Here is a 24,287-nt window from a genome sequence, read left to right as displayed (position 1 = left end):
GAGGACTCAGGCATTCGGTGTCTAACTGGCTGACACAGACCGTCCTGTGTTCCCACTGCAGTGACTTTCAGCCTCGCCAGGATGCCCTGAGGCCTTGTGTTTGCGTATGCTGGAGGTCATTCAGAGCAGGCAACTCTAACTGACAAGTCACACTTGCAGTATGCTGATTAAATCCCTCCTGGTTTTTGGTCCCTGTATCTATCCCCATCACTTTAATGCTACTTTTCTTCTCACCAGAGTGATGTAAAGCTACATGCATTGATGTCTGTTATACGTCATACCAATGCAATAAAAACCAAACACACAGAGAAAGCCTAGAAAATAAGGTAAAAATAAAGTAGCTCAAATACACCAGTTCAAAACTGAATTTGGGAATCAATAACTCTCGTGTTTTATTTTAATTTCCCCTCTGATTTTTAGTTGAATACGTAGGTGACTTGCAAAAGATCTATACTCTAATATTTCAATTTGCTGAGCAAAATCACAGTTAACACCATGAAAGAAGATGCTGGAAGATTTTTTTTTTAGGGTTTTTTTTTTAATCCACTAAAACCAGTTTCTCCTAATAGGCTTTTTTTTTTTTAATACCAGATAGAAATGATAGTCAACAGGCAAATTTATCTGATGTCACTCTGAGTTAAAGCACCGAATTTTGCCTAAAGACAGAAGATAAAATCAGCACTGTACCTATGCCCAATTTTCTATATGCTTTTAGTTTATTTCAAAGAGAAAATAAGGGAGTTCCTTATATCTGCTTTTGAAGTGGACTGTTGACAGGGGGGTTCTGCTTTACCCTGCTTCTTTGCCAGCTTGTGCATTTATCTCTTTAGCTTTCTAAGGCATGTTGTCTCTCTTTGTTCTGATAAGAATAATCCGCTGATTCTCCTTCCTTTCCCTGCAGTATTCACGCGGAGGATGGTATAAACTGACATCCGTATGGCATTCATCCCATTGAATGGCACTAGGAGCAGTGCGGGGCCGTGGGAGGACAGGTCAACTGGATGACCCTTGGGGCAACCAGGCTGACTCTTACCCCCAGAACTGCCGACTGCTGTCACAGCACAGTGTAATCACATTTTATAACATCACCCTTTAGACCTTTTCTGTTGGGCACACTAAGCGAGTTATACCTTCTTCTGGGACACGATCCTCCAGAGATCGTACATGTACATTTTTACCCAATTTCCAGGTAAAAAACTTCTCATCTGTCTCATGCAGCTTTTGGTCAGGTGGAGGGAGACTTCATAAACAGAAGAATCTGTAAGAAGAAAAGATTGGGATGGAAAGCCAGCTGTATATCTAAAGATGTTGACATCTGCACAGTCATCTGTGCAGACGGACCCCATCAGTCCTACCCTGCTGGAATGGTGGGTGTGTAGGGAAAGGATAACGTGATTAGCTCTGATTTCCTCTCTAGATTTGCTGACTTCTGTCTGATATATTGTTCTCTCTGAGTGCTTTGTGGAGTTCCAATCAGTGTGGAAAGCACCATTATTAAACCTTGAAATCCACCCTGGTTGCAATTGTACAGACTTCAGCTTTCTTTAGGAAGCCAATGATTATCTTCTTGCCACCCTTCTTGCAGCAGGCATTTTTAACAGGGAGCTAGAACAGTGAATTCTAATCTACAAGACTTCCTGTATACCCTCCTGTACTGGAGAATAGAATATTTTGAAACTTGTATGAAATTCAACTGGAATTAAAAAAGAAGGAGAAAGCTAAGAAAAAAACTTTAAAAAAATCCCTGTCTCAAGTGTATTATGATACTGTTATTCAGAAGATCCTAAAATAGAAAAAACACCAGCAATTTGTCCACTGTTATTTCTCAAATAATAAGAAAGCCTATAACATTTATTTCTACTGCCTTGCAAATCCTAAGAAGAATTTTCACTATTTAATGGCATTGTCAAATCAAAATCAATTGCAGCATAGTGCTAGAATGTGCCTGCGAGCCATTGCTGTTTCCATGCTCAATTTCAACATTCTGCTTATAGGCATTTCGTTATAAAAAGATGTTGAATACCTAAAAAAGTAAGTTTTTACTCCATAATGGGGATGTGTGTTTTCTGTCTATCCTCATACCCACCAAAGGGTAGGGGAATTTGCACAAGAGGACAGAGAAAATGCTCAATAACAAATTGCTATACATCTGAACATCTTAAACTACCTGTTTACCCAGAAAACCATTGTGTGACATTTCAGGTGTCTATTTTTTGAGAAACAGGCAAACAAAGAGAACTTGTTTGCAAAATCAGCAGTCAAAAATTGATTTTAGAAGTCCAGACATTGAAACTCTTTCAACACTGGAGTTTATAAGGAAAGATTATGGGAAGACCAAATCAAGCTCTGATCTTCAAAGGTAAAGTTAATGGGATCACTCTTACACTTAAAATTAATTAACCGGTAAATACTTGAAGGGCTAGGATAAAAAAAACCAACAAACAACAAACCCCAAACCCCCTTTCTTGTAGTTAACAGTGCAAAGCGATATTTTACAACTTCCTTGTAACTGTGCAGTTCGCATTTACGGTATCTGCATCCAATGGAACTTTCTTTACATACCTCTACAGCTGATCAGATTGTGCGCTGCAGAGACCTCTGCTCACAAACATAAGCATCCTAAAACCATTCTTTTCTCTCCTTTGTTTGGCTGCTCGTTTAAAAAAATCCCCATTGTTTCTTCTCTTCGTTGTTATTCCCTAATGCTATGCTTATCTATTACGTTGAAGAAAGCTGCTGGTTTATGGCACTGACACCTGAATCTTGCCTCTCCACTCCCTCCATGCCCCAACCTGTGGCAGAAAAGGAGGGGAAGGAGATAGCTAACTGAAGGACAAACTGAGGGAATGCGAAGAACAACAGCTGAATGAAAAGAGATAAGAAGCACATGGGAAGCATACAAGGTCATGATTCAGGGATCAGTAATGAGAGTGAAGGTGATTGACATGGAGACTGACATGGGACCTCTTCTTTTCTTTGCTTCAGTATGCCTTCAAGTTGGTATGCAAATGGGATCAATCTCACTACATATTTAGAACTTGCAGAGCAAAGCTCTTTTTTTCTGCCCTGGAAAGGAAAATATACTGTCACATCACTATTTTTGGCTGAGAGTGCCTTTAAGAAACTTCCTTTAAGGCTTGATATGGTACAAGCAAGACTACCCCAAAAACTGTGCAAGGAATTTTTGTTCAGCAAAGCAGAGCTTGAACTCTCTGTTACATCAAGATGTGGTTGCTTCATACAAGAAAATAATGTGTCCACCAATCAGTGAAGTTCCTCCTGTCTGTCAAGTGACACTTGTCAAGGCTTAAGCTTCTCACCAGAAGTTTCCTATAAGAAGATAGGTGAGCATCCTTGTCAAACAATTATATCAACTCCTTCAATACTGCGTTCAGTGTTTGCTTACAATAAGGCCCCTCATGCCCATTGCATGATTTTCACTGAGAACTTTCTTCTTGAGTCCTCCTCAACAACTTAGGGGAATGTAACAGAGGAAGGACTAACACCTTCCAGCCTATGTAACCCTTTGTGTGCAGTGATATAGTCTTTTGGGGAATGCAATACAGTGAGGTTTCAAGTTGCAAATGACATAAGGCCCCAGTAAGGGCCATTCTCATGGCTGAGACACATTGATTGCAGAAGGGGATAAAGCTATCATCACCACAAAGCTGTGTGAGTTCATTCTCCACACCATGCGGCACTGGATTACGATCAGTGACTATCAGGCTAACTGTGGTGGGTTGCCCATCATATGGGGGCTGCTAGCTACAGCTTTGGCAAAACTGTTTAAATCTGAGAGTCCCATTGCCTTACTCCTTCCAGACCAGGCTAATTAAATAATCTGAAAATGTCTATGGGCATGACAACATTGTGGAGGTCTTCAGTATCAGCATGACATTCAACACAATGCATCTCTATTTCAGAAGTTAATTGAAATCCCCATGGGTAAAAAAAAGCTTATGTAACATTTGCTTTACTCATGACTCACTGCGGGATACAGCGATGACTCCCGGCTCACTGTGATGGATAGGCTCAGAACAACAGTGGTTGACATTTTCTACGTCTTGGCTCTTTAATATGTTTTATGTTTGCACAGTTGCAATGAACATTCTCCACTGCCTTTAATCCTGGCTGATAAATGAAGCATGAGTCTCCCTCTAACCTTGGATACTCTCACAGCTAATGCTTGCTTGATATGATCTGCATTTTTCCATAGACTCTGTTGGAAACTGTCCAATTAGCTCTCCCCAGCTATTGAAGGAGCATTGCCATTAACTGCTTAATGCTTTTCCTAAAAATTATTAGGCATGCCTGATTTTTTAACATACAATATTCATAAATACAATGTAACCAGTTTCCCAGGTTGTATATAATCTATACAAAAGGGTCAAGAATTGAGTCAGAGGTCCTACAGCAAAAGGCAACAGAAAATCCTTGGACAAATAAGGATTCTGTCTCACTGCCTGTAAACTGATTTAAATCTAAAGCTATGCAGTCAATCTTTGTGTCTCAGTTAAGTATTTATACATGGAAAAGCAGTCTAATTCTGATGCCGTGTCTGGAATGAGATGAGTGTGAAAAAGAAAATGATAATGCTAGGAATAATTCCTCCTCTTTTCTTTCTCACGTGTCAAAATTATACTTGAGGAGCACTTGTGATATATGGTTCTCCATGTATCTTTCCCCTTCTAGTTATAAGCTTTTTAAAGCACACACTTTACTAATGAAAAAAAGCTGCAGATCAAAGCATGACAGTTGACACCACGAAAACAAGGAGACAAGGTTACTGGAACAAAACCAAGAAACAAAACTGATGAAAAGCCTTCAAGTACAGAGTTGGCTGATGAAAAATCAGTGTGCGCTGCATGATTTGAGTAAAAAGGGGATGAAATACAAGAGAAGCAGGAAAGACTGATGAAAACCAAGGGTTGAAGACTCATGAAGAAAGCGTAAGAAGCTGATGGCTCTAGACTTGGGTTTTATAACCAGAAACTCTGTAATGCATTTAGAATTTAATGGAGAAACCACTGAGTGTGGCATCAAACCACAGGACAGAATGAGGAGGAAGGATACTGAAAAAAAAATCCTTCTCATGGGTAAACTCAGAGAGATGATAACAAACAAACCTTTTCACTGTTGATCTGAGTGTATCTGAAAACACATTGCTGTGTCTCTTGCTATTTTTTTGAGCCCTAAAAATGGCTGGACAGCCCACAAATTGTGTAAAATTAGCCAGCAGCTAGAATGGGCTCTGATTCAATAAGTATATCTTCAGCTTCTTTTGCTGAAGCTCCTACCAACCCCAGAAAGGAGTATCAGAAGTTATTCTTTTATAATATAACGTACTCCTCAGTACATCTTGAGCTATTATAGCTTCCTCTGTGTAGGTAGGAAATGCAATTGCACACTTTGGTGATAAACCCAATGAATATTGCCAGAAAGACATTTCTTTCCACATAAATTTCACCACACAACTTCAGTATATGGAATTAGGATCCCAGGAATCCCAAGTCTTACCCATTGATGTAGCCACTAAAATATTGTCTTGCCCTCCACAATCTAGCATGTAAAGGTGGGTGAATGAGCTTTTTAATGCTACCTTAAAAAAGCAAATTAATTTTAACCACAGAATACTGCATTACAGTAAGGTATTCTTAAAAACCATAAAACCAAGGAAACAAAGCAAGGCAGACTTATGTTGCAGCTGTCTTGAATTCTTCTGTCATGCTCAGGTACTGTTGTACCGTGCATTCTTCTACCTTGTAGGCATCTGTCAGTCAGCACAGCAGACAACATGAATGACATGAGAATATTGCAATGAGAGTTTAAACAGATTTCTGTCTGAAAGCTTATGTCACTTCTAAGTTATGACTTAAAGAGGGAAAGAAAATTTAAAACAGTAATTGCTTGCACTTGGCATATTGAGAGAATTGTAGAAGAGGAAAAGAAGTTTGACATCAAACCACACTGTTTGGTACCACAAACATCCAGCTAATAAAGGATGATTCAGTTAAAATAAGAATTCCTTCCCTGTGCAGGCATTCAGTCCTGTTCCAGTTTTACCCCTCTTAAATAGTGCCCAGTGATTTAGTTATACTTTTGGTAATGATTTTTTTGTTTGTTTGTTTTTAAACTGCAGTTTTGGTAAATTCAAAGCTAGCCAGGAACTGGAATCAGATTCATTGAAGTTTCACATAAGGCAAGGGCACATTCCCAGACTGTGGAAAATCCCATTCCCTTTTCTGTCAAAAAGGATTTGACCCCGTGGTATCCACATTCACCAGAAGGAGCCTTAGCTACCACGCTGCTTGCTGAAGGCACCCTCCCCCCCAGGCTGTGCTTCCAAGCCCCTTCCTCCTGCCTCCTGCACTCATACTAGACCTGCCGAAATGCTGATGAACGTGCCCTGTCTTTAGGGTATTTGCTGCCGGGGTGGATGCAGAAAAGCTGGAGTGCTAGCACCCTCCTTCCCTTTGCTCTCACAGGAAAGCTGGCCAGGGCAATGTGTACCCACCCACCACATTTCAAGAGAGCCCGACAGTGAATCTGGGGGAAGACGACCAAAGAGATTACAAATTTATATTCAGGGTAGATAGATAATAACAGCCGGGGCTGGGGAAGTGAAGACTTGAGTGCATGCACTTCTGTATTTGCTTCCCAGTATGGAGTGTTGTTCTAGAAATAGTTATTTAAACAGGAGAAAATCTAAAGAAAGCTTAGGCTGCTGGGAATACCCGAAGAACTACTTAACATGACAGAAAATAGAAGCAGGGTGCATTTACTCAAAGCAAGTGTAGTGCATTGCACCGTGTCATGCTGTTTAGCTCCCAGCAAAATGGCCCATGCGTCTGTATGATAGCCTAACCCTAAGTGACGCCCTCTTCACCCAGATGCCTCCTACTCCCTGCCCTCTCCTCAAGCATTTCATGTTCCTCTTCCACCTCCACTCTCACACACATGCTCCAGAGTCATGTCCCATCCCACCAACACTCACCTCTGCTCCCCCCTCCGACAACGCCGTTTGCGCCTTCATCCTCTTTTTGGTATATCTCATTCCCCTGTTCCTGGGAATTTAGCTTTACTTTTCTCCACCCTCCTCCCACCTGGCACACGTAGCACATTAACCGCCCACCGCTGAAGCTGTACACTGCAAATATCTTCCTGAACAGAGTGCAGGTCCAAAGTTTTTTCAGGCAACTATCTTTTACAATCTTTTTATAGTCACCTTAGCAAAAATATGTCATAGATTATTATTCTGTTTGTGAGATTAACATCACTTGAATCATTTATATACAGCAGGAATATTACTCATGATCCAGAATATTCTATACCATTAGTCAAATACCTCTTAGGACTTCAAAGTCTTGCCAGCCCCATGTCAACAGGAGCAGAGTATATCAATATATTTAAAGGCGTCACCCAGACAGGTTCCTTGTTATTATAATGCTTCAGATACCAGGTAGGCTTAAGAAGACGGGGCAGCTGTCGTCTTCTACCAGCTGCCACTCACCAAGGGCTCTGAAGCCCAACACGTCAGCTGTGTATCCCAGGCCACAATGTCAACTCACATATAACATGTTACCCTATCAAAACTGGAGCTCATTTTATGTGCCACCTGCACACTGCATTCAGATGTCCCACAAGAAAGGAAAAATTTAAAAATAGCGTTTGCACCTTTTGATGTAATAAGCAAAGTCTCCTGACTACCATATGAACTGAGGACTTAAATAGATTTAAAGGGGCATCACATACTTGAACTGAACAGAAAGATTTTTAAGTTGTACCATGCTGTACATCCACTGGATCACATAAATTCAAATTCAGAGATTTATTTGTCACAGAAGAAAAGAAATTGCCTTTCCTTCAGGCTTTCTGACTTCTGAATGATAAACTAAGTTACTCCATAGCACCATGCAGACAATAAAAACAAAACAAAAGCACCAAATCAAAACCAACACATGAATATGTGGGAATGTAGAGATATTATTTCTCTTCTGCTTCTTTATTGTTCTGAAATTTCATTAATAATTCCTGAGTAATGAAATTTTGATGACTTTCAGAAGCCACATGAATTACTTGCACAGAATAATTTCTGTTAAAGACATTCTTTTTCTTTCATTACACACAGTGACATTTCTCATAAAGAGAAAATCAGAAGCGCTGAATACGGAGCTAGGGAGTTGTGTTTGGACATATTTTAACTTTTTACTTTTAATCAGGCAATCTTAGGTGAAAGGACATTGCACATTAATACTTATAGAAATTAATTGAAAATGAACATTTGTGAATGATTAATGTGCAAGATTAGGACTCCTTATACATAGGACCTGTGCTAGTAGAATTCTGTCACCTGAATATTCATGGGAAAATGTGAGAAAAGTGCAATTGGGTGAAGTAAATGTTTCCAGAATCTAAGATGACTGGTGTAGCACAAGTTTTCCACTACTGATTCAGTGCCATTTGGATAGCCTGTGACTCAAATTATATTTATACAGCCTTGCAATGCAAATTTAGGCAAGCAAGAACACAAATGCTATATTTTTATATTTTGCAAAGATCGATAATGCATTGTCATTCTTGATGACCTTAATTTTAAAATGAAACTACAACAAAATTTGACATTATTATCAACTTGCTATTTAAAACTCCTGGGATGAATAGATAAGGTTTTTAAATGAGTGTTCTCTGTTGAAGCCATGCAGGTTTTGCCACATAAATATGATTTTTTCATTTTTCTTTATTTGGAAAATTAAGAATTATTTCATTGGCTCCATGTCAGATGAACCGTACTGGCCCGTTGGATGTGATTATCTTCAAGCGCTGCTCTGGTGCTGTAGGATCTAGTCAAATGCTGTCTGTGTCATAGACTCTACCTCTGAGAGAAAATACATCTGTATGGACGTTTCTGCCCCTCAGCAGGCTCTGCCTGAACACAAAATGGCAGTTCCTGCTGAAACAGGGTGTGGGAGCCTTTTGCTTTAAAGCAATTCTGAGAAAATAAGCCAGAGCAAGCACGCTGCATCCACCAAAGCAGGACTCAGTCTGGGAAACTGTAATAAGTGGCAGCTCCTGTTTCTCACACAACATCTGCTGCAGTGGGTATTTCTCGACGCGGATGGTTAACATGCTTGCTCAGTATGATGCAGGAAGCCTCTTCTCTGTTTCACTGGAGGAGCTCTGCTTCAAAGTGCAAACCTACTAGTCACAGGAAATAAGAACCTGAAACTTGCAGAGAAAAGGATGTGGAGTAAACGGAGAGCTGGCAGATGTAGCTGCATGCCAGGGATGATCCCGCCAGTCCATGAATATTGATGACTTTGCAGTCTCTGAATGTAGATTATTCAGGACCCTGAAGCCTGCAGCTGCACATTCACAGCTTGCTGCTCTCCAAAAGAGCATTCCTGACCTGAGAATGTGCATACGCCTGTCTGAGAATCCCCCACTGCTCTTTGTAACTCTGCTGAAACAACGCTCTTCTCCTTCTCCTGGAATTTATATTTTATCATAATAATGCAAAAGGGCAAACAAAAGGCTTGTTTCGCAAAACCCATTTGCCTTGCCACAGTTAGAACAGGTTGCTGTAAAAACAGGTTGCTATAAAAACAGGTTGCTACAAGAGAAGAGATAAAACTCCCCCCTTTCTTCTTCTGCTCTATGTATTTTCTTCATATAGCTACTTTTCGTCTAGGACTATTTAATAGAAATACGCAGAAATATCTAGATAGCACAATGACAGTTCATTCATGGGTATATCATGCATAACCTAAATGTATTTTGCAAATAGGAGGCAACAATATCAGCAAAGGGCCATCTTAGTTTGCCTACTTCCATTTGGGTATGGATCCAGTTAAACTCCGGGACTCAGATATCCTTAAGAGAAATTCTTTTAAGATTCAGGCTGGATCCTAAGTTCAATAAGCCAAAATTGGACCTGACATTCTGAGGATAATAAAGAAATCTAGGAAAGTATTGAAGTCCAAACAAGGACAACCCAAGCCACAAAGGATTCAGCAGAGTATTTCAGCATCTCTGAGAAAAAGTAAAGTGTTAGGGGCTCAGAGAGCCCATCAGGGGTTGGCTCATGTTTTAAGAATGAGACTTAAAAGGGTACTGTTTTACTGTAATTCTATGACAAAAGTAGCAATGGCTTTCACTTTGAAAAGTGAGTATTTGCTTATCACTTTGAAAATACATAAAAAAAGAGTTTATTTATTATTATATATTACATATGTATACACGTATTTATGTATGTATTTATAGCTATATATGCATATATATATACATACTAACTATACTAACATTCTTCAGTACATGGCTGTCACAAATTCATGCTTAAGACCTGATTTTACCACATTAAGCAAATGGCAGTCTTACTCTACGTGTATTTTTAATGACCTACCCGTGCTCTCTCTGTCTTCTCTGTTCCGGGGGGGCATGATCTCTCAATCAGCATTTGCAAAAATACTCATAGGTATAACAGAGTTGCTTTAAGTGCTCTGAACATGGCCCATGTGGAAAAAAAGGCCAGAGCTCAGGCTATTAAACCGGATCTATTCTGGACAACAATGACATATGTTTTAAATTTCCACAGAACTTCAAACATGTATAAGGGCTTTCCTGAGGAGAGATGCTTCCCTTCACTGGGGTCTAGTACAGAAAGTGCAAATTAAATTAGGAATGAAATTGGGCACAGGTGTGTTACTGCATCTTGCAAGTAATCTTGTGCCTCAAACAGCATCACAGAATTATCATTTCACCGTAGGCGTTTTTGCAGAGTATGTCAGACACAGCTCACCTATTCATGAAACGAGTTTGCTGTTGAAATGCCTGTTAAAAAGCTTGGACTTGAATTTCTGTTGTAGATTACCAGTAGCTTCAGAGGTTAATCAGTTAATTGGCAATTATTTTGGAATATTACTATCACCTTTATTTTAGGTCCTGTTTAAACAGACATAAAAACGTTTTGCTTCTGTGCCATTCTCAGCTCCTTCTGGAATAAAACTTCTTGTCCGAGTTCAGAACGGTCCTGTCTAATGCAGCCACGTTAGCACTGATCTGTGCTGCTTTCTCTCTGGCTTCAGTGTCCTGGTTTTATTTCCAGCTAAATGGCAGTGCAAAGTCAGAAGCAATTCCTGTTGAGCATACATATGCAGCTGACCTGGAGATTTGTATGGAAATCTAAAACTGATAAAATAGTTTCAAGAAACTCTTCCATGGACTTCCACCAACGTATGTCAAACGGTCTTTCTTCTTTCTCCTTAGCTCCCTTTACTCTTTTTCTCCTTTTCCTACACAGTTTGCTTACTTACAGTAGGGTCATCACTAATCCCTTCCAAAACTTACCAGAGTTGGCGAAAGAGCTCTTTGTAAACTACAAGCGGTAACATCTCATGCTGCAAGCACGCCCAGACACAGCACACAATATACAAAAATGAGATAGCAGGTTGGGATCCATATTTTAAAAAATGACCTCTTTTTTCATCTGCCTCTCTTGAATCATTAAGCCACCCAGATAAAATCCATGTTTGAAAACTTGGGGCATAATGATTCATTAGCACTAGTACTTTCTGTTATGGAAATCTCCAGGACTCCACACGAGCTGCAAGCGCTAACCACCTGTCAGGATGAAGCCTGGGGGACCTGAAACTGCAGCTCTTCTTCAAGGAAACCTGCTGGATTGGCACATGTTCTTTTACAGCTCAGGCTTTGTACTCTGTCTCTCTGTTGGCTTTCCTTTCTTTAACAATATTGTACTTGCACACTTGCATTCATGTTAATTCACTTTTATTTAACATTTTGATGTTATTTCTGTGTACTCCAGCGCCTCAAGTCAGGGTTTTCTGCAGCTAGACAAATCTTCAGTTTTGCTTGACTGCAAATGATTCATCCTTTCTTTAACAATAATATTTATTTCTACATTCACTTCATAAGGTCTTAGTCTGTTGACACCAGCATGGTACCATTACCAATATATAAACAAAGAAAAATTATAACACTGAGACTGAATCAAACTTGTGCACAGTGTCTGTGGTTGAATTTTAAATGGATGCAGCTCCAGAGAGTTTATCCACATAAAAGTAGTAATTAACATTCCTGAAGTAATAACTGCTCGGCCACATTTCATACTGCTAGCTCAGACATTTGCATGCTTCCAATATGAGCACGATATGGCTCAGTCTTAAAGCTGCCAAGGCACAGCAGGTTACTCAGCATGCATAAAAAGAACTGACATTACATTCAGCAGGGACTTTATCTTGTTTGAATAATCCTCCCTACAAGATTATTTCAGCATGCAATGTGCTTCATTTAAGCAAAGTCAGAGAATGCAAAATAATGTGAAGTAATTATACTATTAAATGTTGCTATTACTTTTTTAAGCCCTCTGTCTCAAAGCTTAAATAGTTTTCTCAAGGCTAAAAATTGTCAGCAGAAGATGAAATGCACCTCTTGAGTAACCTCATTAAAAGCAATGAAGTTGCTTGAAGATTGAGGTTGGTCCCTTATGCCACTACACTGAGAACTAGGAAAAACACAGGAATAACAATATATTATTTGCTTCCAATTGGTATTAACTTGCATTTCTAGAATACCCCAACTTGAAATTCTCAACCTATTTTACAATCCTCTATAGAATAGAATAGTCCTGTTTATCAGCCTCTAGCAAATAGCTAGTGATACCTCCCATGGAAAGATTACAGCTGTAACTGCGTCCTGGAGATTAGCACCTGCCAATGTCAGCCAGAGCATTGACTTTGGTTGCAATCTCACCAGGCTCTCTGTGTTAAACTCATCTGGTTGGGAAACAGAAACGACACCTTCAGGTAGATTTAAAGAGAAACAGATGTCTAATGATTCCCATTAATTTTTGTTTTGAAAATCTCCCCCGCAGTGGCTAACAAATCACAGCCTGGCAGTTTCGAGTTCATCCCTAGTGCCCAATCCAGGCATTACACTGCAGAGGCACTTCCTGAGTAAGCATGAACAACTGCTGTTCCTGAGGTCTGATGGCAATCTCTCACAGAAAAATATAATGAATTGCCAGATTTAGCAGTGATTGTGAGCTATTTATCCAGTAGATTGTAATTATCTCTGATTACTATTTGATGATCAGCTATGCTCAACATGAGTTTGTAATCTCCTTTCTTTACACCCCACAGAAGGCGGCAATGGATCATTACAGTGAATGAGGCAACTATTGTAATTTTTATTGGAAGTACCAAAGAGGCCTTTTGTCCTTAAATACGGTTTATTCCCAGCCAAGATCAAAGCATAATGGGGAAAACAAGAGAGAAGAAACTCAGCCAGGGCTGCCAATTGACAGAACATAATCTTGCCACTGTCCACAAAGACATTCATGAAAACGGTGCTCGCTTCTTAAAGTTGTATTACTTTTTAACAGTTTAACTACAAACACTTTTTTGCTTTCCTATATTACTTTCTGTTTATTTTCATGGCTTTTTCTAGTGCCCCAGCCCTCAAGGGAAGCACTCCTTACAAGCATACCTTATGTTACTTATACCTACTCTACTCTGCCCCTCTACTCTGCTCTGGTGAGACCCCACCTGGAGTACTGCGTCCAGCTCTGGAGCCCTCAGCACAAGACAGACATGGACCTGTTGGAGTGGGTCCAGAGGAGGGCCACACAAATGATCAGGGGGATGGAGCACCTCTCCTGTGAAGAAAGGCTGAGAGAGTTGGGGTTATTCAGCCTGGAGAAGAGAAGGCTTCGGGGAGACCTTATTGCAGGTTTTCAGTACTTAGAGGGGGCCTATAAGAAAGATGCCAACAAACATTTTAGCAGGGCCTGTTGTGACAGGACAAGGGGTAATGGTTTTAAACTAAAAGAGGATAGATTTAGACTAGATATAAGGAAGAAATTTTTTACAAAGAGGGTGGTGAAACACTGGAACAGATTGCCCAGAGAGGTGGTAGATGCCCCATCCCTGGAAACATTCAAGGTCAGGCTGGACGGGGCTCTGAGCAACCTGATCTAGTTGAAGATGTCCCTGCCCATGGCAGGGGGGTTGGACTAGATGACCTTTAAAGGTCCCTTCCAATGCAAACTGTTCTATGATTCTATGATTCTATGTTGTTGTGACAATGCCACATGGCTTATTGTAGAAAAGACTTGCTGAGATTTATTAGCTAGGGTTATTTACTAACCCGACACGTGAAAAATTCTATTTCAGACTTTGCAAATGAGTATATTACCCAGTGAATGCTATCTGAGCAGTTATGCAGAACCAGTCTACTTGTACCAGCTGATATGAACGTGTCAATCTAGTAAAGCATTGGTACTTATATGTAAAGTTAAGCTCCTAAGCAATTACATATGAGCTCAAGCGCTGTGTTGGATTGGAGCCACAGGACCTGAACCAAAACTCATGGAACTTGATCAGAGTATTTTAAATAACTTCAGTGGATTCTGGATCAGGTCCATGCTGTCTGCTAGAAGTATTGGCTACATTTTTCCAAATAAAAGAAGTTAGGAATAATATATCAAAACCTTTGATCCAGGACTACCAGGCCCAGGAATTAAGACTCAGTCCCTTTATATGATGAATTTACAGATTTCCTGACTTAAGAAAGCATGGAAAACACTGACAAATACTTATGTTGACATACAAATAAGTACAGGAGACCAAAGGGTAGAAAAGGCATTTTAATCCTCTAAAAATATTGAACCATTCCAGAGCAGAGTGAGTCTAATGATTTCAATCCACAGTTGTTTGTATAGCCCTAAACCCTGTATCCATGATGACATTTCATTTTACATCATTTGTTTCTTTAATCAGTTGTGTTTCATAAAAGCACTCTTTCAGCCAGGTCAGCAGGGAATGTGCTGAGCTACCATGAGCAATGACTGGAGTCACTGATTTCATCTGCCTGCTTCCAGGACTGAGCGTGTCCTTGTGATCACAACTGAGCTGCCTGGGGACCGCTGTCTGAAGTCTGTGTGTATCCCAATACATTACCTAGCTCAGGCTTTCAACAGCAGGATGTGTTTATTCATCCCTGGCTATTGGTTTAGAGAACACTCTAAAATTGGGTTTGGACTTTTTTTTATTTAATCCTTTCCAATGGGACCAAGTCTTGCCTTCGTAACTAAAATCACACAAATATCTTCTTAATGTCTGTGGCACCCTTTGTCTCTGCTTAGAGTGTCATTTTTGACCCTGTCCCATACTAGTTGAGTTGGTCTTTCTACCATGATAATTACTGTAGCCTTTGAGTGCCTTCCAATACTCGTTAAATAATGTGACTTCATATCCCTTATGTATCGTTTCTTTTTTCATCTTCCCCCAGAGGAGACATGTATACAGTAGAGCACCTTGGATACAGCGTCTGTGGCTTGATGCTGTATGTTTAGCCAGTTTTCTCAGGGCACGTTTGTCTTGGAATATGAATATAGTTTCCAGGCTCAAATGGGGCAAATATCTGACAAGTTAGCTGGCTATGCTGAAAACGCTTCATTCATCAAAACTGGTTACACTCACCAAAACAGACAACTGTATGAAAAACTCAACATATACACATATATATAAAGGATTTTATTTTAAGAAAACATTTCTTTTACAAAAACAAAAGAATCTAACATGCCCCTTAGATTTTTAACGGGTCAGTTACTAATAGGTATTTATAGCTGCTAAAACCTGTTTTCGGCATTGAACCAAGCAATCCCCTGGCTCCAATTACTGTTACCCAGAGAGTAGCTAAGAAGGTAGTAGCCACAAACAGAGGAGGCCAGACAGAAAAGAAGAAAAGTAATTTATTGATTCTTCTGATCCCTCGTAGCCTTTTATTATTGTTGGATGGCTTGAGCAGAACCATCCCAGATTCTCCTGCCCCTACTGTTGTTCATTCAGATTTCTCCAGAACAGCTCTTCTTGAAAATAGCCAACAAAACACTAACCAACTAATTCATCTACTTTGGGGATTTTCAAGCAAAATTACCTCCAACCAAACATTTCTTTTACTGGGGTGCATGCTTGCATCTATTGAGTGAAATGAAATTCCTTCTGCCTTCTCTTATCACACCTGATTAAACATCACATACATACTGTATTTCCAATATTTGTATTATTTTTATACTGATCGTTTGCACGCTGGTACTAATTCAAAGAGCAAGAACACTGAACTTATTGTAAAATACGAGACAGAAAGATAGCCTCTGCTCCAAAGACTGTATCTGATTTAAATAGGACATGGACAAATGTTTCCACTGTCTCCTGCTATCCTTGCCCAAGTGACCTCCAGCATAGCTTTGGTGGCCTGAAGCTTCCCAAAATGCCCTATAATCTATCATGGCCCTTGTGACAATTCTGAGGCACCTGAAGGTGCTGCAAGACCATAAAGAAATCTTGTTGCTGACACTACTGTTGAACTCTGCCTCCTTCCACTAGAGATGGGTACAGTTTAGCACAGATATGGTTAATATGACACATGTAAGAATTTAATGTCTGTATCAGTTTCTTGTTTGATTTACAACTGGAGTCAATGGGCAGGATTTTTTTCATGGAAAATTAACTTTGTGATTTTTGACACATGGTTGCTGACTAAGGAGAGGCAAGAGACTTCGGTCTTTCATCAGCACTATAGTGTGTTGCATCTTCATATAACAATCAGTGAAATAAAACTAACTAAATGCACCTTTCCCTGAGTATAAAATGTATTCATATGCCTAAAGTGTTAATAATCTGTTAATTAACGGGAATATAAAAGCTAGGTTGAATGATCCAAGGACTTTCCTTCCTTTTTTTGCAAATCTTTCCAATCTACTTATGTTTAAAAGGCAAAAATAGTACTCATGTTTTGTAGCTTAACAGCTAAGTTTGATACCCACCTTGCTTGAAAAAACATTACACTGAAACTATTGCTATTGTCTGGCCTAGTGCCTACTTTTTTGTCATTTGTTTCTCTATTTCGATAAAATGTCATGCTTCCCCCTGAAAAAAATCTCAAAGATGCAAAATGCAAAACAGTGCTAGAATACCCTAGTCTACAATGATATTTTCTGAAGATGGTGATGCTATTAGCATGTGTGTCTGCTAGTAGAATTATTCTAGAGATAAATATTGCCTAAATGGCATGGAAGGAACTCAAAGTGACTCAAAACTCACTCATTTATATGCTTCTTGGGTTGCACTTGCACACTGGAGTAACCAAGACGTTCTTACGTCTCCAAATTCCTCTCAGCCCTGCAGAATCAGTAAGATGGGTTATATTCTTTCTTGCAAAGTGTTAGAAGTAACTGTTTACTAGATTTCAATCCATTAGACTCCAGAGCTTTCACAGGTGTCAGAGGGCATTTTTTGGCCTGCAGGGATTTTATTGCTGTTAAAGATGACTGAGGGGGTAGAATGCCACGTAACCTCGGTGACATGCATTTATCAAACTGGCAGCTAAGAGACTCCTATTTATAGTGTTGTATGTAGATCTCTGGAAGATAACAATCATACAAACCCACAAGCTCATTTTTGTCTTCTTTTTTTTTCAGGACAAGGCTCTACTCCAAGGCTGGAAAGTCTATGAGACTCCACAGGAGTGTTACCATGGAGTTTCATGGGCTTGGGCTCAAGCTGTAAATATTTAAGTGGAAATAATAAAATGAAAAACAAAAGATGGCCAAATGCCTAAATGAAACCATCTAGAGCTTATATGAGCTGGAGATAAGGCTAATGTGACGTTCAAGATAAACTAAAAGCAACGTTTTAATTAACACATTTTCAGCTCCTATCACAAAGCTGCACTTGCCTTCGTAATGGAATACAACCTTGCTTTTAACATTAGCTTACCCTCAACAAAAGCAGCTTTCAATGACCAGTTGGGGGGAAAAAAACACATATTTTGTTTTAATAAAATAGAACTAGCAAGGACATAAAAATATGAATTTTGAAAGCCAAGCCTCGGTTTCCCAGTGGGAGGAAGTTCAAGTGTGCCAATTTCCAATAGCTCTGGGTTGGGATGCTGTGCGCATGCATGGTGTTTATTGACTTCTAAATTAAAGCAGTCAATCTCAAGGAAAAGCAGAGTAACGGAGGCCATTCTTTCAGTTTCACACCGTGTGTGTAAAATAGTAACAATCAGCAAAACTTTACTGAATGAACTGCCACCAGTGCAGCCATAAGATATTTTAGAACAGGAAAACACCGTATAGCCAAATGTGCCACCCCTTCTTTGTTTATCTTACTCTACTTTTCTGCTTTTTTCACTGTACCGCTCAATCAATCCCATCCTTCTCCACAACCAACAAGTAACCCTACATGTCTCTTGGATTGATTTATATTTATTACTCACTTCAGTCATTCTCCTTCATTTGTTAACTTTTTCCAGATGACTGTTAGTAACACTGCATGAATAATTCACAATGAGTAATTTACTCAGCAAATTTACCTTCTTTTTATGTTCTGTTTTCCTCCAACAGATTCTTTGTTAGAAAGTATTCACCCACTATGGGCTGGCATTGCAGGTGAGTGCCTGTGTAGCCACTGTTAAGCAAGAAGTGCTATAGAGGTCCCAGCCTTATCCTTCAGACAGAGCTATTGTCCACCAATTATCAGGAAAACAAAATCAGTTGAGACGTCTGATTCTTCCCATCTAAGGCAGAAGAGGGGAGTATGACTTTTTCCTTTAACTTGTCTTCTCCTTCCTCTCAGAGCCTGGTCCAGATCTTACAGGCTCCAATATCTTTGCTTTGTCACACTCTACTACTCTATTTAAGCTCCAATTAGTTTTGATTGTTTCTTTTCTGTTGACTTACCATAGCTTAGAAACGTACAGTCTCAATCACAAAGCCAACATTTGTTTTCTGCAATAGTTCTGCAGTTCCCTGCTTCCATGACTGTTCCTGCTAGGAAACTTGTTACTAGACTATTCCAGCAAACACAAAACACAGAGGGGAATGAACACACAGCCCACTGAAGCCCATTTCAATGACTGCTTCCATATTTATTGCTCTGACACGTGTTCAGGTTTGTTCATTTGCTTTTTACAAAATAATTTACCTAGCATCTCCATTAGCTTTCTCACTCTGATATAAAGGGAGGAAATGCTGCCCTTCTGTGTGTCTGCAAAACCTCACACACACTGGGACACTCGCATGGTGAGGATGCATATCTGTTACCCTCAAAACTCCTTTTTTATTTTCTCAGGGTTCTCCTATGATCTTTGAATGAAAAATGTTTGCAGCTTTTACCTTCTTATTTTACACAATTTACACAGACATTTATATAGGATTAAATTGGGCGATCTTAGGAAGGCAGGCACCATGGACACAACAGCGTTCCTGCGAGACCATAGTACCTACGCGCTGTGCGACATACATACACTGCTTAGGAATAATTTGTCAAACGTGTCCTCAGTCACACCTGCGTGTGACTTCCCTCCGCTTGCACAGATCAGACGGGGCAGCAGGAAGCTACTTATTTATTAGCACGGACCATATTTTCTCATGCAGTGACACATTTGATCTAATACCTACCCGTGCAGCTGGCCTTTGTGGTCTGTAACGCAGATGGATGAGCGGTGGCACGTACACACAGTCTGGTTTCTACCTGCAGGTGAATGTTTGGATTTCATAACATGCTGGTTTGCCAAAAGTCACACATGCGTGAGGGGGAGAGGGGAAATGGAAATCACCTACAGGTCTCCACTTAGGTAATCCTGCTCTCCTGCAAACACTATGCTAGGAGCTTAGGACAAAAATAAAATAAAATAAAATAAAATTCTCCCCATCTCAACTCCTTGACCTCATTTCTTAGGATCATATTCTCCATCCTTGTTCAAAAATAATACAAAAATCCTGTAAGATGATTGCTTGGCCGGAACCTCGATGGCAGTCTGTAGGTTTGGGACATTTGTTGGTGCTGCAACTGGTACTAGTCATGTTTGGTAGAAGATGGAAGAAGTGGGTTGCCAGGTCTGCCACCCTAGCGCTTGCTGAGTAAAAAGCTGAGGCAAATCCTGCTGCTATCCAATTATTTATCACATATTTCTTTGGTAGAAAATAAAGAAGATGATACTGAACAGGGCAACAGGAGCATAACCTAGTTTGGTCCCGTGGGCCACGATTTACACTCATTTACTCTTGTATTAAACAAGCCATCAATAATGTATTTCAGTAGGATAGACTCTAGCTCTGGTTAATGGAGACGCTGTGAAGGCAGTAGCACCACTTCATGTTTACACGAAGAGAACTCCAAACAATATTCTGGCTTTATAGCTTTTAAATTTGCTGCGCATTTCAGAAGTGCTACTGTCATTTTCGCAGAAATTTTAAACAAAATGTAGGACATGTTATTTGCACAAGCATCTGTAAACTGTAGAGAACCATTAATAGAAGACAATCCTTCCATGTCTGGGTAGGTGAAGTTCTAAAAGATGAAAGGTTCTTCCATGATGTGCGGTGCCCAGGTGCTGGCAGCGGGGGCTGCAGGGGCGGCCTGTGTGAGGAGAGGCTGGGGCTGCCTCACGCCGGACACAGCCGGTTCCAGCCGGCTCCAGCGGCCCCACTGCAGGCCACGGCTGAGCCCCTCAGCTCTGGCGGGACCTCAGGGAAAGCCTGTGTCAGAAAGGGCAAAACACTGCCCGGCAGCGAGGGGTGAGGGGAAAAGTGTGGGAAGCAGCCCTGCGAGCCCCGAGGCGAGAGCAGGAGGAGGGGGAGGAAGTGCTCCACGTGCTGGAGCTCCCCATCTTGACCCATGAGCTTTGTCATCCTACTTTCTCCCCCTGTCTCACTGAGGTGGGAGTGAGTGAGCGGCTGGGTGGGTGTTTGGACATTAGCCAAGGCTAACCCAGCAAACATGATTCCTAAACAAAGCACAACAAATACATCTTTGGCTCACCTTCTTTCGGCCTCGATAAGCAGGTGGTTGCTGCATTTAAAAGAAAGAGCCTGGGCCTCTGTTTTGCTATTGACTCTTTAAGTGGTGTTTATGAAACACTCAAAAGTACTCCCACATGAAACAGCTCATGGTTAGGAAATTCACCCAGAAGGGGAGGTCTCTGCTCCAATGCCTATTTGCACATTTTAATCAGTGACTATAAAAATCATAAACATTTCTTTCAATAGGGGCTGGAAACTAGGTCTTCACCCTGCCATCTAAGTAACCTGAGCACTAGGCTACACAGGCATGTTCTTTCTCCTTTCATGTCTCCGGATTATCAACTCTCTAATTCCTTTGCTTTGAAAAAACACTCAATGTCATTAGGAAAACTATATGCCACTCATTTTCCCATGGCTTTGTGGTTAGGCACATTTAGAAGTGAAAAGATGTGGGTTTGAACCTCTAACTGAGGAAAGCATAAAAGTCATGTGTTCCCCATTCTGGGCAAGCACTCTCACCACAGCATTCATACACAAACACCATGTACCATCATCATGATCATTTCAAGAGAAAGTGACCACAATGACATTTTTGTGAGGGACTACATTATTTTGCTGCATGAGTCACTGGACACCTACAAGATAAGGCTCCTCAAGAGATTTTAGTAGAACAAAAACTGTTTACAGGATGTCTTTTGGGCTGACTGGGGACACAATTACTTAGCTGGTCAAATCAAGCCAGTTTAGACCTGCACAAAATTCTAGGGACAACTGACATTTTTACCAAAAGAATTAATCTTTGGAGACCCTTGAAGGCTATTGCAGAGAAAAAGACATTCTTAGGCATTCTGTACTTCAGGATGATAAATTATCCACTGTATTTACCTGATTTCATTGGGGTTTTTTTTCATTGTATCATTTACTTCTTTTAGCACCTACTTTAGGAAATTAATCATGCCTTGAAAAAAACTTCGTTTCTTTCCACTGACTGAAGACAATCTGGCTTGGATGTAGTTATCCACAATGTAGGCTTTGGTATGTTCTGATTAATCCCTCCCCAGACACATACAGAACTGAATTTGCTTTACTGCTAGATAGCAGCTGAACAGGCCCTTTTGAATGATAGTTTTGGACTTAGACCTTCTGGTTCTAAAAAAAATGATGCTTCTACCACTTAAGGCTTTTCCTGGACCCTGCCTTTGTTGACCTTGTTGATGAACATTGTGATATATGAATAAAATGGCATATAAACTCTTACTGTGAAAGTATACATTTCATATAGAAAATTGTATGCTGTCTTTGATAGAAATTGTGGAGCAATCTGATGTTTCACCTTCTGCTAAAGGAATAATAATTTCCAGATTTTTCATTCTTATTGTGACTTAATTTTGCTTCATTTGAAGTTTGTACACTGAGGGGATAGACACGAAGTTTAGATGGGAATGACTGTTTTAAGACTATGTTGTGTTAGAATGGAAAACACTATGCTACTTTAGTAGTTAAGCATCTGAGTATGCTTCCACATGAATTAGACATTTCCAGAGGCCTTGGCAAAGCCTAGCTAAACACAATGCTCATTCAGTTAACAAAAAGCGCTGCACTTTCTCTCCTGACAAATCTGACTCCTGAGTGCTTATTAATATACAGCATTGCAACAGCTTACCTTTTAGCTTCCTAATGCAAGCCAAAAATTCAGAACATCAATTTATTCAATTTTCTTCATTAAAAACCCACATTCAAAATGAAATGTGTCAAGGCCCACACTTTTCAAGACAATTGATGTATGGATTTGCCAGACCTATCGCTTTAGTACAGAGCCCATTTTTGTCCTTTTAATGTCACAAATATGTGAAACACACAGCCATAAAATAAAACTCAAATAGGTCTAACAGTCAAGTTTGTCTAGATATTTTTCCCCCATAGAAAAAGTATTCAGTGGATTGCACAAAAGTTCCACTGAGATCTGAACTGCTGCAGTATCAACGGGCTGGTGAATTTCAAGGAAACACACAATTCTTTATTTTAATCATCTTTTCCTGTGCACTGCTTACCTTTATACACATATTTGATTTGGAAGCACTCATAGTTTTCATACCTTCATTAATCATTTGGAATGAACACTGGGGAGCTTTTGGGAAATTTAGGGGGATGACATCATCACCAGGATCCTGAAAATAATAATTAAAAATGACAGGTGAGCACAGCTGGGAAATAAAGCTAAATTGATAACATATTTTGTCTGACTAATTACAACTTTTTAACCCACAAATCAATATGAAATTGTTAAAATACTGCAGTGCAGTTGCTCTTCTATGAGTACAACTTCAGTGTGAAAAAATATGGAAGACACAAATACAATAGACAAAATGCTAGTAAGAAGAGGTCTAGCCTGCAAACATTAGTTCAGCGCCTTCCTGCTACGGGTCATCCTGGGGAAGTCACTTCCATCTGTCTGGTTAATTTATGAAATGATCCAATCCTGTATGGTGCATTTCTTGTTCTCCCCCACAGGACCAAAAGACGCTGCATGCCTTCTCCCTGTCCTCATCATTAATTGCACTGAATCTTATAGTCACAGCATTCAGAAGGAATGAGGAAAAAATTATAAAGGAAAATGGAAAATGATTTACTACTAGAAAGTGTCTTGGACACATACATGCAATAAATCACAGGTCACTGAACTGGCCTGTAAGCAAACTGTTGTTTAGCAAAATAAGTAGTTTATGCTCCTTTTATCAGGAATGACTTCATGAGCATTTCTAGAATTCTTAACTGAGCACAGAACAGTTGATCCATCCTGCACAGAAATATAGCTGAAAACTGTCCAAGGTTTTATTACTTTTCCAGAAGAATAATATGTCCTGGTTTTTCCAGCTGCAGATTGGGCAAGTTCCATTTAGTGAATGTTTTTAAATCTCCCAAGTATTAATGTTAGAAGTAACACAAGATTCATTAGCTGAGTTTAAAGTAGTTTTTGGAGGTGCGCTTGAATGGAACACGAGCTCATCCATGATGCTCAGAGGACATGGCAGATTACTGCTCATACAAAAGGGCAACTATTTGGTAACATATAGATCAGGAAACTTTGGAGCCAGCCATTGAGATTCAGGACAAAACTGTGTCTGACTGAACACTAAAGTTTTAGCATTTTGACATTGCTCTCAATTTTCTTGGGTTTTCATCCAGAAAGCAATGATTTAAAGACTAAAGGCTCTGTTTAGCAAAAATGTTCCACTGCTTTTGCAATGCTTAAGCCAAGAAGGTCATGAAACAGGTTTTTGGCACCCAGATGAGCTATTAAGCAGCAACTCAGTTGGGACCCCAAACCAGGTGCCTCCTGCAGAGAGCACTCAGGAGGTAGGCTTTTCATGTTAACAGCTCTTCCCAACTTTGCTCTCCTCCTAGACTTCACTCAGGACTGTAACCTCTCCTCTGCAAAAGCAGTTTTCAGAAGTCAATCTTT

This window comes from Calonectris borealis, chromosome 3 (genome assembly GCF_964195595.1).
Source record: "Calonectris borealis chromosome 3, bCalBor7.hap1.2, whole genome shotgun sequence".
NCBI lineage: Eukaryota > Metazoa > Chordata > Aves > Procellariiformes > Procellariidae > Calonectris > Calonectris borealis.
Note: the sequence above shows the minus strand (reverse complement) of the source record.